Source organism: Frankliniella occidentalis, unplaced genomic scaffold (assembly GCF_000697945.3).
Source record: "Frankliniella occidentalis isolate FOCC.00 unplaced genomic scaffold, Focc_3.1 Scaffold13, whole genome shotgun sequence".
Lineage (NCBI taxonomy): Eukaryota > Metazoa > Arthropoda > Insecta > Thysanoptera > Thripidae > Frankliniella > Frankliniella occidentalis.
In genome coordinates this window covers 274,366-288,994 of record NW_026267143.1, presented here as the reverse complement: position 1 = coordinate 288,994, position 14,629 = coordinate 274,366, and the positions used below count along the sequence as shown (strand labels likewise).

Here is a 14,629-nt window from a genome sequence, read left to right as displayed (position 1 = left end):
GGGGGGGGGCGTGGGAAGGGGGCCAACGTATGCAGCAGCAGGTGAGGTTGGGACGCGGCCGCGGCCAAGGTCACGGCGCGGCGTGCATGACCCACAGCGCGTCGCGCGCACGCAGCCGGCCGGCACGACGCCGCGTGTGCGCATCAGACACAGGGGGGCCTATGCACGAGTTAGGCGGGTAACGCTGTCGTCACGGCGGCGTCTCGTCTGGCTGTCTCGGTCTGAGGCACACTGACCTCCACACACATGCACGCTCACACACACAATTTTTTTTTCTGGCGCCAGAAAAGCATGCACAGCAGCACAGCAATCATGTGTATCGTATGAACAAACTAGTTTGTTCAAGTGTACATTTTTTCAACACATTGTGGTGTTCGTGGTGTTTAACTAGGTTAAACATCAATTGGTGTTTGAACTTTTAACACTTCCGAAAAGTATAGCAGCTGCCCACCATATGGTTCCTATAGATTTGGGTGCGTACAAGTGTGCAGCATGTAAACGTTCACAAAACGTTTAAAATTTGCACACCACGCGCAAGTGAACAACTTGAGCTAAACACCATGTAATGTTTAAAATCATAACTTAAACACGTTGGTGTTTAAATTATGCTCACTTGTTTTATTTTACCAGTGTTCCACAGCTAGTTCCTTTTTTTTTCTAGATAACCGTTCTGGCTAATTTTTAGATAGGTAAGCTAATACTCTGATCTAAGGCCATATTAGTGAATTGATCACATCCCCAATCCCTTAGTGACTTTTAACCGCAAAGAAATTGTTTTTATTATTTTTCCTTTTATTATCAACAAAACCTTTTTTTGATAACAACAAACAAATCTGTGAGCACCCCATAACAATTTCGTTGGAACCTCGCCGTTGCACAATAAAATTATCTATTGCAAGAAACGAAAACCTCGATAAGGAATCTGATAGTGTAGGTAATTATTTTAGCTTATTCTTTTTTTTACTGTGCGTGCATACCGTTGGTACGTTAGATGAAGTGAGCCTGACAGTGTCGTGCGGGCGTGCTGGAAGCTGCTGGAAGCTGCTGGAAGGACGCCCGAGGGCCGCTCTGTATCGCCCGGGCGACATCGCGGCGACGCGCGCCAAGGCCTCGCTCTGAATGGGGGTATAATGGGCGTGGGCGGGCGCAGCGCGTGAGCCCCACACACCACACACCACACCACATGAAAATTACTTTTCTTGCGCCGGAAACAGGAGTTTTTTTGTTTTTTTCGTGGCCCTTTTCCAAAACTTTTCCCCTTAAATAATGTTTGCCGGCTCCTACAAAGGGCAAACGATTTCTACCCCACATAGGAATTACGGCAGTTCTTGTTCATCTGAATATGTGTGGGTTTCAACTAAAAGTATGCGTATTGTTGTTACCCTATCATTGCAGAGGAAAATTCGTAACATGAAACGGAAGCCTCGTTTAAGGAATATGTGAGAGTGAGTAGTGCAGGAAAGAGGAACACAGTGAGTGATAAGGACACGGAATAGGAAGGGGTGCGGTGTGTGTGGTGGGAGGAGGTGAATGCACCAAGGGGAGGAAGGGTGAGGGCTCTCTATATATGCAAAACTGATCGCTCGGCACGGGCCGTCGCGGCCAGAGAGGTAGCAAGGGTCATATCATCCCACGCGGATTACAACAGCAAATCCGGAATCCGAATATGAATGAACACCACGAGCTGTTGTCCAGCGGCACCATTCATTTCTGTGAATTTGGAAATGAATGTTTGCTTTAGGAAAGCAAAGGCGTATTGAATAACGACGGTCCTTACATTTTTAACACCCTCCACTTTCATCGTAGATATAAGAATGTCAACATCAACAAAAAACGCAGTCTCTTTTCTGCACTACATCACCAATGAAAACTTGAATAATGTCGAGGTGGTGCAGGACGTGGGTTAAGCAATGACTCATTCCCTTATTTTGATAAACAAAGTGGACCGCGAACGACCCTTTCTCGAAAGCTTTTTCGCCCTTCTCCCCCACGGGATGCTGGATACTCTCCGCAGCGCCCAAGCGCTGGTCGGCCAGCTGGCTGGGCTCGGCGCGGCGCTTCAAATCCTACTGGATGGTATTTGCAATTAAAATACTGCGCCCTTCCCGCCCTGGCACCCCTAGCCACCCCTCACAACCCGATCTGGGCAATAGTACAGCTGACGTGTCCAGATTCTCTTCAGTATGCCAATGGCGGCATTACCCTCGCCTCACGGCGCAGCGTAGCGCTGTCTCCGGGCGGAGCGGGGGCGCTGCAGCTATGCCTGAGAGCAATCGGACAATCAAAATAAAAACTAAAGTGGTCCCCTTTTTTTCAATTGGTTTACGTTGACACGGTGACACTGGCACGGTATTCTTTGTACCTTATAAAATTACAGAAGCTTCAAAGAACGAGCTCTTGTTGTATAGCTGTTGCGTCGCTGCAGTCGTCGCTAAGATAATATCACAAACAGACATGAGAGGGAGTGGGTGCCGTCAGGGTGGTTTTTCATACCGAACAGGAAGTATTTTGCCCAACCAATGGTACGTCATTAGTGAAATTGTTCCATTAACACAGAGTAAGAAAAGGTAAGGTATCAGACTGTAACCTGTAGACTCTTTACCCGTCTGCACCAGACATTAGACGAAGCACCAGACCGCATTTGGTGACAAACGCCCGAAAAATTCCAGATAGTACTTTTGGTCTTAATTTGTCAAGACTGTTGGGTGTTTGACCTGAACTTTCCTCTCCGTGTACGTCTGTTTCACAGCTGCCAGTTGAACAGCAGTCGAGCTGGCAAGTCAAGGGCGTGTAGAAGAGTGCGTCCTCACCTCACTCAATGCGTGCATTGCACTTTACATACAGGTAGAAAAATAAAATGCAAAGTCCAGTCGACGTGCGTGATGTGCGCCTGTTTCGTTCAAGAGCTCCATCTCGCGCAAGAAGCAGTAGACACCCTCCTGGGAAAAACAACAACTGAGTCATTCCGGCGCCGTTTTATGCAGAAGCCCCCCTCCTGTTTCCGACCGGGTAAAAGGGTCACCAAGTCTTACAGAGTTACATTCGCCCTCCCCCGCAATATTTGAAACTGATGCAGTAATAATTGCAAGTGAACTGCCGTGTCTTAAACTATCCGGTAAGATTTTGTTTTAAATTTCAACTTTTAATCACAGAGCACTTTGGTTTTGAATTCTTATATCAGTTTTAGTAGTTGCCTTGCTCGAAGTTTGAATTGGAGATAGCCCCTACACCCTAATAAGTGATCGGAGGAAGGCAAAAAAAGAAGAAAAAAAGGGTGAAATCTTAAGTTACATAGTACATGCGCCCCTTCTCGGTAGCGCCCGCTCTCTCATCCAGCCGACTCCTCCCTCCCCCTGCCCAGCAGTATTTTAGCAGTATTTCTTGTGGCTGGACTAAACACGGCGATTAAGAGGCTCCTCAGGTATTGCTTCCTCCTCGATCTTCCCTCCTAAGTCACCGCCCGCCTCGCCCACCTCGCCACGGCCCACACCTGCCACGCCACGGGCTCCATTCTATTGACGCAACTCAAAACACTTGACTGTGAAATTCTGCCCAAGTCCCGAGGCGGCGATGCGATGCCGGAGAGCGGCACTGAGGCGACCCCACCGCCTTCCGCAGGTATTAAAATTAAACTTTTCATCACTTGAAGGTCGAACTGCGGCGCCGCGGCGGAATCGCGAGAGGTAGCCCGGAGAGCTTGTCAACGCCCCCCTCCCCCTCCCCCCCTTTTCCCACCATGTGGTCCACCTCTCCCTCTAGACGGATCACAACCCGAGCCGATTTATATTTCGGTTGCTTTGCAGAGGATTTGCAAAATCTGTCGAATTGACTCCGTCTGGTTTGCCTGGCAACAAGGATACACCAAAGGACAGGGGGGGGGGGCAAAGGAGAGAGACAGGGCGAGAGAGTGAGGGAGAGAGATGAGCGACAGATGGAGACGGATAGAGAGAGCGTCACTGTACCCATTCTAATTGGACCGCACCACTGCTGGCCTCCACTACTTGAGAAGTCAAAAGTTATATACCCGTCGCCTAGATTGATAGAGACTGCTCGCCGCGCGGCCCCGCGGCCCATTACGAATAATATGGATCTCGAAAAAGGAGACGTTCCTAAGAAAGTTTGCCAATAATGACTTCTGACCGGAGCCGTGCGGGCGGCAGAGGGCACGTCAAAGGCGCGGGTAAAATTCAGCTGGTCGTTTCTCCACGAAAAAAAATGACGAAACTGCATTTGAAATTTATTAGTCACAACTCCAGAAAAACAGTGAATTTCACACTAATTCGTGCACTCTGTGGTCGCCTTTTAACATAACATGATACGACAAATTTGTTGTACAGTGTACACATTTTTACAAATAAATATGTACCCATGTACCGTACACTGTGCAAAAAAATGCACATACTGGCGCTCGTATACATATTGATGAACTAACTAAAGTATACATGGGCAGGGCATATGTCATTTATTAATGCCTCATGCCATGTACACTCTATTTTAAGTATACTATGTACACATTTGTATGAACAGAGTGCGTGCACCACTAAGTACGTCTCCACCACTTGTGGGCAGAAACCGTGCCGTGACCACCCACCTCTCTGCTGCTCCGCGATGCTCCTTTCGGAAACTTCGCTGCCGCAAACATGATACGGTAATTAAAGGGGCTTAACCTCCGTGTTGAGGGAGCGGCAAAACGAGGGGAAGATTTGCCAGAGCGGGGCTTCCCCTCCCAGTAATTGGTAAGGGCTGTAGGAAGACGATGCGGGGGTCGCGACCGTCGAGTGTGGCAAGGCCACGGAGGTGGGCGGGTAAATGTGGAGAGCGTGATTACAGAAAGTGAGCCCCCTCAAGTTTTATAAAGAAAATTTTATAAAGGCAAGATTTTTTACTTGTCGGTATCTTTTGAATATACTGATACAATAAAACCAGGAAAAGCAGCCAGTTTTATTGGTTGCCTCCTTTTAGAAAAAAAAATACTGCTGCCGAATGATGGGTTGAGTTATTCATCGGCGGGCATCATTTGTTTGCCCTGCCTGTGCCGCTCTTGTTGCGTACCCGGTATCTCGACTGTGCTATGCTTCCGAGCCAGATGCATAAGCCCCCCTCTCTCTTCCACTTCGTGTCCACCGAAGCCCTAGAACCAAGAGAACCAAGCCCGGAACGACACGAAATTGTTTTACAGAGCTCGCATGGGACGTTCCAATAAAATAATCCCCCACCCGTTTCCAGCATATCTAATTTGGCCTGCTCCGAAGCGCCTGTTGCCCGCTGCCCCCAACAACCCCCGTACGTGGGGGTAGGGCTGAGTTACTGCCGCCACGGTTGGGGTAGCAGACGCCCCACCTGCCCCAGCCCGCAGCCCCACCAAGCCTGGCAGCACAGCCGCCTCAGCCTGCATCAATTTCAATCCCCCTCGCTGTTCGTCTCTATCCTGAGGGCCACACCTCTTTCTCCTCTTCCTCCGCTCCCCGCACACTCCCGCCCCGCACACTCCACTCATTCCTTCTGCTGCCAGGACGGCCTCCTCCTCCTTGGCAGACGCTTCACAGCCAGTCGTACGCCGAGGTTGCACACCACCCATCTGGCGCCGGTGCTGCGCTGCCGAGAGTGAGACTTGTCCGAATACAAGATACCGCTAATGCCACGACCGTTTGAAGAACGCTTCATTAAGTTTATGAGGAACAGAAATAACTACCTTCTGGAGTTTTTAACATTGCAAACTATTTATTTAAAATTTTGCGACATAAATGGTGCCGAAAGTCTTTGTTGCCCAGCGACCGTGTCCAGGTGGAGTAGCCTTGGGTCAGACGGACATCCTCTGCCGGGACACTAGAATAGAAAATAACGTTATATTTAAAAACAACTTTCTCATTTCTCCATTTTCCCGGAATATTGAATACACGTTAGTCACACTTACTGATAAATTAACGGTAGAGGTAAGAAGAACCGTAGCCGAGGCCAGAGTAGGCGTAGGGGTAGGCACCGTAGGAGCTGACTCCGGAGTAAGCAGGGTAGGCAGAGTAGGCGCTGACACCAGAGTAGGCGGGGTAGGCGCCGGCACTGTAGGTGCTGTAAGGGGAGGCGATGTACTGGGCCGAGGCCACAGCCAGGACGGCGAAGACGAGGAGCAGGGACTTGAACATGGTGGCTGCTGGTGCTCGGTCTGGAGGACTGATGCTGGTTGCCGGCCGGCGGGAGCTTTTATACCGGCGTGTCCTGGAGGCGTAGCAGGGCGTGGTCTATCGGGAGCCGCCAGAGGAGACCGGCACCACGCCGAATCACAAAGGATCCGCGGGCCACACCCACAACGCCCACCCCCACTAGCAGAGCGCCGGGCCCGGCTCCTGAAGGGGTACCGGTATAAAAGCTCCCGCCGGCCGGCAACCAGCATCAGTCCTCCAGACCGAGCACCAACAGCCACCATGTTCAAGTCCCTGCTCCTCGTCTTCGCCGTCCTGGCTGTGGCCTCGGCCCAGTACATCGCCTCACCCTACAGCACCTACAGCGCCGGCGCCTACCCCGCCTACTCTGGTGTCAGCGCCTACTCTGCCTACCCTGCCTACTCCGGAGTCAGCACCTACGGCGCCTACCCCTACGCCTACTCCGGCCTCGGCTACGGCTCTTCCTACCTCTACCGTTAAATCCAAATGTAAGCTATAACATTGTAAATACTTTTTTCGTTTATCTATCTGATTTTATGATTAAGATTAAGAAGTGCCAAAAAGTGAAAAGTAGCTATAATTAATTATTTTTCTCTGCACAGGTTTGCCTACATAGCCCGGATTTCCCTTCGTGAGACAAGAACCGTCTGCAGAACGGCCAATGGATCGCAACGCATCACCACTTTCGGCACATTGAAGTGAAAAAGAACATTAAACAGTTTTTCTAATGAATACATGATTCTGTCCTATTTATCGAAAATACCTATTTAATAACGGACAACCGGCAAATCCCCAAACAATTCAAACCAAACGGTGTGTTCTCTTTGACTATATCCCGCTACAAGAACAAAAGAAATTCACTTTCTAATATTGATGTCGACTGTGAAAATTTGCCACAGCAGTCCATTCCTGCTTGTCGACCAATTCAAATTCGATACGACATGGTTGTAAATTTACGATTTTAAATTCTATTTTCACGACACGCATAATGCAAAATTTACCTGTAAACCTATCACTATTGCCCACCGTGTTGGTCTACAAATGTATCGTGTTATTGAGCAGTCCCCAGCCTTTTCGGAAGTCTTCCAGTTGGGCCCTTCAAAGAAACTATAACAACTTGTACCGTCGCGGGATGGGGCAGCCGCCGTCGGGTAGGCCAACCAATGTGCGCGCATGTTGTGCGGGTGGCCTACCTCGCCGATGACAGGCTGACGACGGCACCGTGCGCGGTTGGCAGTAAGGCGAGGCGGTCTGGAGGCGTACAGCGCGCTGAATAGGCGGTGGCTCGTGTGGGATAAAAGGAAGGGGGAAGGGCGATGGAAGCCTTTACAGGTTCAATCCTACTTTCTTACAAGTATCACAAATAAATAAGTTACTGGGATAGAACGGGGTCTGGAACTCCAGTACTACGAACAAAAAAAAATCTATATGAGTAAAGGCTGGTCTGTCCTTGTCGGTTATTGTATTACAAAAAGTGTAGAAAGAAACATTTAAGTTAGTAATTTTCTTGCGCTTGTCTCTCCTACCAGCAGTAACCTGCTAAGCTTTAGGTTAGGTGTGGCGTTTTTATTTTTTTCAATGAAAAGTTTTAACATTTAAATGATGTTACTTTGAGGGAATTACTTTCTGAGCCTCAACCGCTACGTAAGGACTACTGTCATTTTCGTATCAAACGACATCAAATGATGGTCATAATGACATCAAGGCTGGCCACCACTCTACGTCATTTTGACCGAACCGCGTTCTCTGGGTAGTGCGAAGGGATTTCTCGCACAAGGTTGAGCTCTCAACTGAAAGTAGTAGTAGTCAAAGCGGACGTGTGTAACAAAGAAGTCGTTACATTGTGCACAATGAGCGTAAGGCATGGATTCAGCCGCTTTTAGCCCAGGCTCCCTCTACGTTGCTCTCATCCGCCCTCCCCCGATCGAATTTAATCCCGCTAGTTGAATGCGCCTCCTGTGCAAACAGTGCGCTGACCCTCCCCCCTCCTCTTTAGGCCCATCCTATTTGCGACCCGTCTAATTGTTCCTATTGTCTGACGCGGTGAGTTCCACGGCGCGCTGAGCGGGCGGCGTCCCTACGCGACACACACTGTCCTCGCATGAGAAGGAGCTATCCGACCTCTTCTTTTCTTAAATCTATGTGAAGTGGTGTTTGGACAGGCCACGGCGAACACACAAGTAAGGTTTCATGCTCGATATGAGTGAGGCAAATTTTCCTTGCCCAATCAAAGCGAGAACTTTGAGGCTCAAACGGAGAAAAATACTTTGGTTGCCCTAACTAAAATGGTGATCAGTCAGCCCCCTGAGTCATAACCGAGGGGTTTTCACTCGGAATTCCCGTATGCAGTGTATTACATATGACGCGTATTACGTGGTTTTAATCTTACACAGGCTTTTCAAACAACTTTGGATCATATTCTCCTTATTTTCGGCATTACTTACACTGCGTGTAATATGTTCCTCGATACGTACAGTGTATCAGGCAAGTGAAAACCCTGTCGGTCATAACCATAGAACGTTCTATCATGCTGGCTATGAGCGTTTACACGCTCCAACCAACCAAACACTCAGCAAGTACGATAGAACGTTCTATGGTTATGGCTCAGGGGGCAAACTAAGCACCATTTTAATTACAGCAACCGAGGTTTCGGCTGCGGTGACTACACATCCTCAATGAAGTCCTGCTCACCGAATTGCCAATCTAATAAGCAGGCTAGTTCTCAAACCCCTTCGAATGGTTTGACGTCGCTCGGATGTTCTGTCGCTGGCTAATTCAGGGTTCATTTGACAACGGACAGAAGTTAACCGTCGGAGATATATCTGCACTTAGCATATATAACGAACCAAAGAAAGTACTTCCCTTTTGTGCCGCCGTGTGCTGCCCATAATAATAGTATCGATTGGTCGGTAGAGTTGACGTCACACGGTAACGTCCACAGGAGAGGGGGAGAGAGGGAGGGGCCCTTTGTGTGGTGTGTGCGGCTCCAGCAGGTTTTGTTTCTGCGCGAGTCTACTCGCTTCGTCTCTGTCTCACGCGATGCGCGGCGTTGGTTTGGTAACAAGAATGGAGTATGGCCGAGTGTGTGTGTGTGTGTGCGTGCGTGTGTGTGCGTCTGCGTGTGCGCACGGGTTTGTGTGACGGAGAGTGCAGTGCATCCAATGCCACGGCCGCCCGATGCTCTCGCCGGCCGGTCAGCGAACCACACGGCCTGCGGTGCTTATTCGCTGTTTTATTGGGAACGGGCTCCGCATCACAGCCACAGCCTTGGAAGGACTGTGCAGGCGAGAGGATGCACGCCAGAGAGAGGAGGGGAAGAGGGAAAAGGGGGAGAGGGGGAGAGAGGGAGAGAGGGGAGGGGAAGAGGGAAAAGGGGGAGAGGGGGAGAGATTGAGGGGAGAGGAGGAGGAGCCAGCGAGAGTGATAGTCAGCGATTGTTTTATTTTTGGCTTCGCCCGCAGGCCGACAGGTTGTGGAGCCACGCTGCTTCCCTGGCGGCCGGCCGCCGGCCGCGCGCCGTGAGCAATTCCCCCTCCCCCTCTATCCTCGCCCGCCTCCCTTTGCCTTCATGCGCCGCCACAGACACACCTAAACGCTGCACAGAACAAATGAAACAAAACAAATTTACAGAGGAAAATAGGAGGTTCAGATAGTTGTTCAGTTTCGCCAAAGCAAATGGCAAAATCGCATGTGAACGTTTCGCCTTCTTAATAGTTGTTATCACCGCTAAAACAAAGGTAGCATGCCCCGAGGGTGTCCAAAACATTTTCCATCCATAGATTTTTGGAAAACACTTGAATAGAATTCGAGCGAAATTTTGAATCGAGCAAACCTGCATGTGTTATAGGGTTGATCACAAACAACATCAAGTTCCTTAGTTTACTTCGTTTTCCGTAGGTCAGAAAATCATCAAAGTCAGCCTCAGTTGGTAACTTCGAGCTGCATGAGAAAATAATCAGTCTGCTTCGTTTTCAAGTGGAGTGGCTTGAATGATTACAGCTGGTTTAGGTCCTCTAAATTAATAAAACATTCCGAAAAGTATTCGCTATGTATTTAAAAGAGAACATAAGCGCCACACCTGTCCGTTCAGAATACACAGACGCAGCACAAGCCAATACAGCATCCTTACGAATCTCCCGCACACCTCGATGTTTTCCCGGCCGAACCTATTGTTTCGCATAACACCGCAGGGAAACAGGTTCCACGACCAGGACTTTGCAAGGCAGAGCAATGGCTGTCCGGACTGGATCGGGCGAAGGGCTGGTCCAGCGCAGCATCGCAGCCGGGCAAGCGGGGGCATCAGCCTCAAGCAGGCAGGCCCCAGCCTCCCCGCTGCATCTCTTCTCCTCCTCTCTTCCTCCGTTTCTGTCGCTCTCGTGGGATGGTCACCACCCTTGCCCGTATAAATGCAACTCCCCTGCCGGTGGCCGGCATCAGTTGACTCCTTCCGCAGCAAGAGAGACGACCTGTTCCGCCACCATGCTGAAGTTCGTGCTCCTGCTCGCCGTCCTGGCCGTGGCCTCCGCCCAGCTCATCTCCCCCTACATCAGCACCGGCTCCTACATCAACCCGCTGTATCGCACCGGGCTGTACTCCGGCTACAACCTGCCATACGCCTATAACTACAACTACGGCTACGGGCTGCAGGGGCTGGGCTACGGTTACAACTACAATCTGCTCTACCGCTAGACTAAAGTGAGTAGGTGCGCGAAGGTGCGTCAGAGTACTGTCGCGCGCGAGTACTGTTTGTGCTGTTTGTGTGTGTGTGTGTGCGTGCGCGTGTGCGTGTGTGTGTGTGTGCGTATGTGTGTGTGTGTGATTTTGTGTGTGTGTGTGTGTGTAAGTACGCTTCAAACTTCAAAGTGAAGTAAGAACAAAGAAAGTATTATTCCCTGGAAATCTTTTGTTTGTTAAAATAGGATACACATTCAGTATCGAAGCAAAAGCTCATCATTATAATGAACTATTGTTAGTGAGACGAACAGTGATATATAATATGATTTGTATTTTCCTTTCTCTTACCCCAGCTCTGACTGAATCGCCACCCATTCCACCACCCAAGCTGACTGAATAGAAACAACCCCGGAGAGAGCCCACCTCATCGCCTTCGGCGCAGACGACATTTTCATACAAACGCAAATAAATTATTGACTCGCATTTCATAAATATTTCTGTCGTTCCTGGTTGTCTCCCAAAAAACTCACACACAGCCTTAATTGTATTTGATTTTACCCCTGTGGTAAAAACCTTGTTTATTTCTCGGTGGATGTAACAAAGAGAATGTTCAAAAACTACACTCTAAAAGGGGAGGGACAATTTTTGTACCTTAGTTAGATGTGTCTTTGAGCACATCTTCATCAGATACAAATTTGTCTGTACAGAGGTACAAAGTGTACCTAGGCTAGGTACAAATGCTATATTTTGTATGTGACTTGGATGCAAATTTGCATTTGGTTTAGATGTGCTCAAAGACACATCCAGCCTACGTACAAAAATTGTCCCTCGCCATTTAGTGTGTACAGGAAACGAAACCACTTTAATTTGAGAAAATTCTAGTAATAGAGATCGAAATTCAAACAGTAAAAAAAGGCCATCGAATTTTAAGACCTGGCATTTGATGCTGATGGCGTTGTTGCTGGGAACTCAGACCGGATCTCGAAACTTAAGAAACTGTTTTACTACACAGCACATCATTTTACGTCTATTTTATTAAGCTACTGAATGTATTCTCTTTAACAATGGGACAAAATGAAGAGGAATGGCAAGAGACGAAAACCTATATTTCCAAATCCCAATTCAATCAGAAAAGATAAACTTAGAAGTAAGAGAGTAGAAAGTAAGTGATGCAGGTCACCTAAAGGTGTAACAAAAGTTAAACATCTGAGTTTGTGAGAGCACCCTTCCTATACATTTACAAGAGTGCCAATGTCGATTTTTCCCTCTTTGTGGCGGATTTGTCACTGTTTACGCTCAGGTAATGTGCCTCGTAATGTGCTGTTGGAGATTTAAAAAAAAGACAGGGATTACCATACATGGCAAGTTAACGCAGACACTAAATCCCAAATAAAATTATCACCACAGAAGGAACAAAACCTTGCCGAAAGGGGTAGTAATATTTTATAACGTGCGGTATCCGCCTTTCGACAAATTATTGTATTGTGTGGTCTTTCTAGTGAAGAGATCGTGTAAAGCATCAACAGCTTTAAAAGTACAAATACACTTAATCAATATCCAGGCCTATAAGTCTTTAAGAATTTATTCAGTTCTTTTAAAAATAATTGTATCACAAAAGGCAGTTGAAAAAGTTGAGGCGAGGAAGAGGACAGCAGCGATCCTACAGGTGATTGATTGACTCGGCACGTCTCGCTCGCCGACAAGATCACCGTCTTCTTCGGGAGCGGCGGCCACCACCACATAGTGGTCCAGGATGTCTTCTTCAGGAGCGACGGCCACCACCACATAGTGGTCCAGGATGTCTGCGCCTCCGCCAAGCGTTGTCACAGGTCAGATCAGTAGGGGTGCACGCCGTAGCCGGGCAGGCTGCTGTAGGCGCCGTAGGTAAGGGGCGCGCTGTAGGCGCTGTAGGCGAGGGGTGCGCTGTAGGCGCTGTAGGCGTAGGGCAGAGCGTAGCCGGAGCCATGGAATGTGGAGGAGCGGGCGATGTACTGGGCGGAGGCGACGGCCACCACGGCCAGGAGCAGCACAATCTTGGCGAACATGTTGCTGGTGTGGAGTGTGGTCTGCCGGGGTGTCGACTGATGCTGCACCGGGCCAGTCGTAGTCTTTTATAAGGAGTTCGGCGGGAGGCGAGGAGGTGGGGCGGACCAGGCTGGGCACCTATTCCTATTGCACGCGGAAATAAAGTTCTCAAAAGTTTTTTCGCTTGATGTGTAACCGCTCTTGCCTGAACGAGTGACCATCGGGGTTAGTCTCTAGGCCTATCACCTAATCGCGTTGTTCATAAACACTAACCTGCAACGTATACGGAAAAAGTAAGAATCAGGGTTATGCTAATCTATTTACTCGTTTACTTTTCCAAAAGCAATACGTATTTGATTTGCAAATACAGCCTAAAATGACTCACACTGATAAAAAAGTGTGCAAATGTTATTGAACTTCTCTGTAAAACAGTTCCTTAGATTGGACGCCCGCTATACGGGATGGGCTCAAGACAGAAGTTGCACAATTAAAACCGAGTCGAATACCTGCAAGCACTGTTATTCAAGGAATGTGACGTCACATTCGTTTTAATGTGAATCGTGTCACGTTCGTTAGAATATTGTGTCACATTCGTTTTAACGTGAATCAGCTAATCCAGGGGGCATTTGAGCATAGATTCACGTTTAAACGAATGTGACACAATATTCTAACTAATGTGACACGATTTACAGTAAAACGAATGTGACGTCACATTCCTTGGATAACAGTGAGTAGAGTCTTACTGAGTTGACAACTTGTAAGTATTCAACTTGTAGTAGCAAACTACAAAGGTTTTCAAAGAATGTGACGTCATATCGTGTATTGGTGAATCGTGTCACGTTCGTTTAAATAGTGTGTCACATATTCGTTTTAACATAAATCAGCTCATCCAGGGGACATTGAGGCATAGATTCAAGTTGAAACGAATGTGACACGATTCACATTGAAATAAATGTGACGTTATGTTCCTTGAATAACAGTGTTAAGTTATAGTTACAGCAGGTGTAAAGCTGTGGCATACTTAGTGTATTAGCAGGTGCTTAAATGTCGTCGGTAGTTAACTATAAAAGGTTTTGTAAGTAGTCAGTGTGCTCACCGCGAGCGCATGACAATTTTAGTTAGATTACAAAATTGAAATTCCTTGGCCTAGGTTAGGAGCTCGGTTAGGAGAGGGGTGTGAACGTGTGTGAACATAGGGGATAAAATCTTTAGAAACGCCCTGGAATTGCCCCCACAATGAACGTTGCGCGATGTGAATATTCTTAAAAATTAAGTTGTTCCTGAACAGTGAATTTGTTAATTCAATGGGTTTCGTTTGCTTTACCAGAATGTGTAATGGTAACAACAATTTTGTGCGAGCGGAGAAAATAATTTTATGTTTGCTACTTTACGAGAGGTCGGTGCATCCAAGACTCACGAAGGCCACCCCGCAGTCCACGGAAGCACTGGAGGCGAGGTATTGCCTACCTACCAGGCGCAATGAAACCTTGCATTGGTTAAACGTGGCAATTTCGTAACAATGGATAACGGATCAAAGGGTGATAATTTTAATTAATGAACGAGATCTTTCCTCCATAAGAAATTATTTTTGTGCTACACGCCTCACTCCTTGCATCTCTTGATGTTTTTTAGCTTGATTAATACACTGCTGCTCAAAATTAGCGGCGCACTTTTTTGAGCCGGCGTATTTTCTAAGTGTTTTGAGCTAGAATGTCGAGATTTGGCCTGCAGACGTCTCATTGGTTCGTCTTGGACCCCACGAAGTGCGCATC

The 14,629-nt window shown here is 48.1% G+C and overlaps 2 long non-coding RNA genes across 2 annotated transcripts; one reads left to right on the top strand and one right to left on the bottom strand.

Moving 5' to 3' along the window:
- Positions 1-5,701: 5,701 nt before the first annotated feature.
- LOC113210266 (uncharacterized) lies at positions 5,702-6,232 on the bottom strand. Its single transcript, XR_008010775.1, has 2 exons — positions 5,915-6,232; positions 5,702-5,826 (listed from the first exon to the last, which is right to left on the bottom strand). It is a non-coding gene; the product is annotated as an uncharacterized LOC113210266 (long non-coding RNA).
- Positions 6,233-6,387: 155 nt separating this feature from the next.
- On the top strand, positions 6,388-6,892 carry LOC127748789 (uncharacterized). The gene is made up of 2 exons (XR_008010776.1): positions 6,388-6,646; positions 6,761-6,892. It is a non-coding gene; the product is annotated as an uncharacterized LOC127748789 (long non-coding RNA).
- Positions 6,893-14,629: the final 7,737 nt, after the last annotated feature.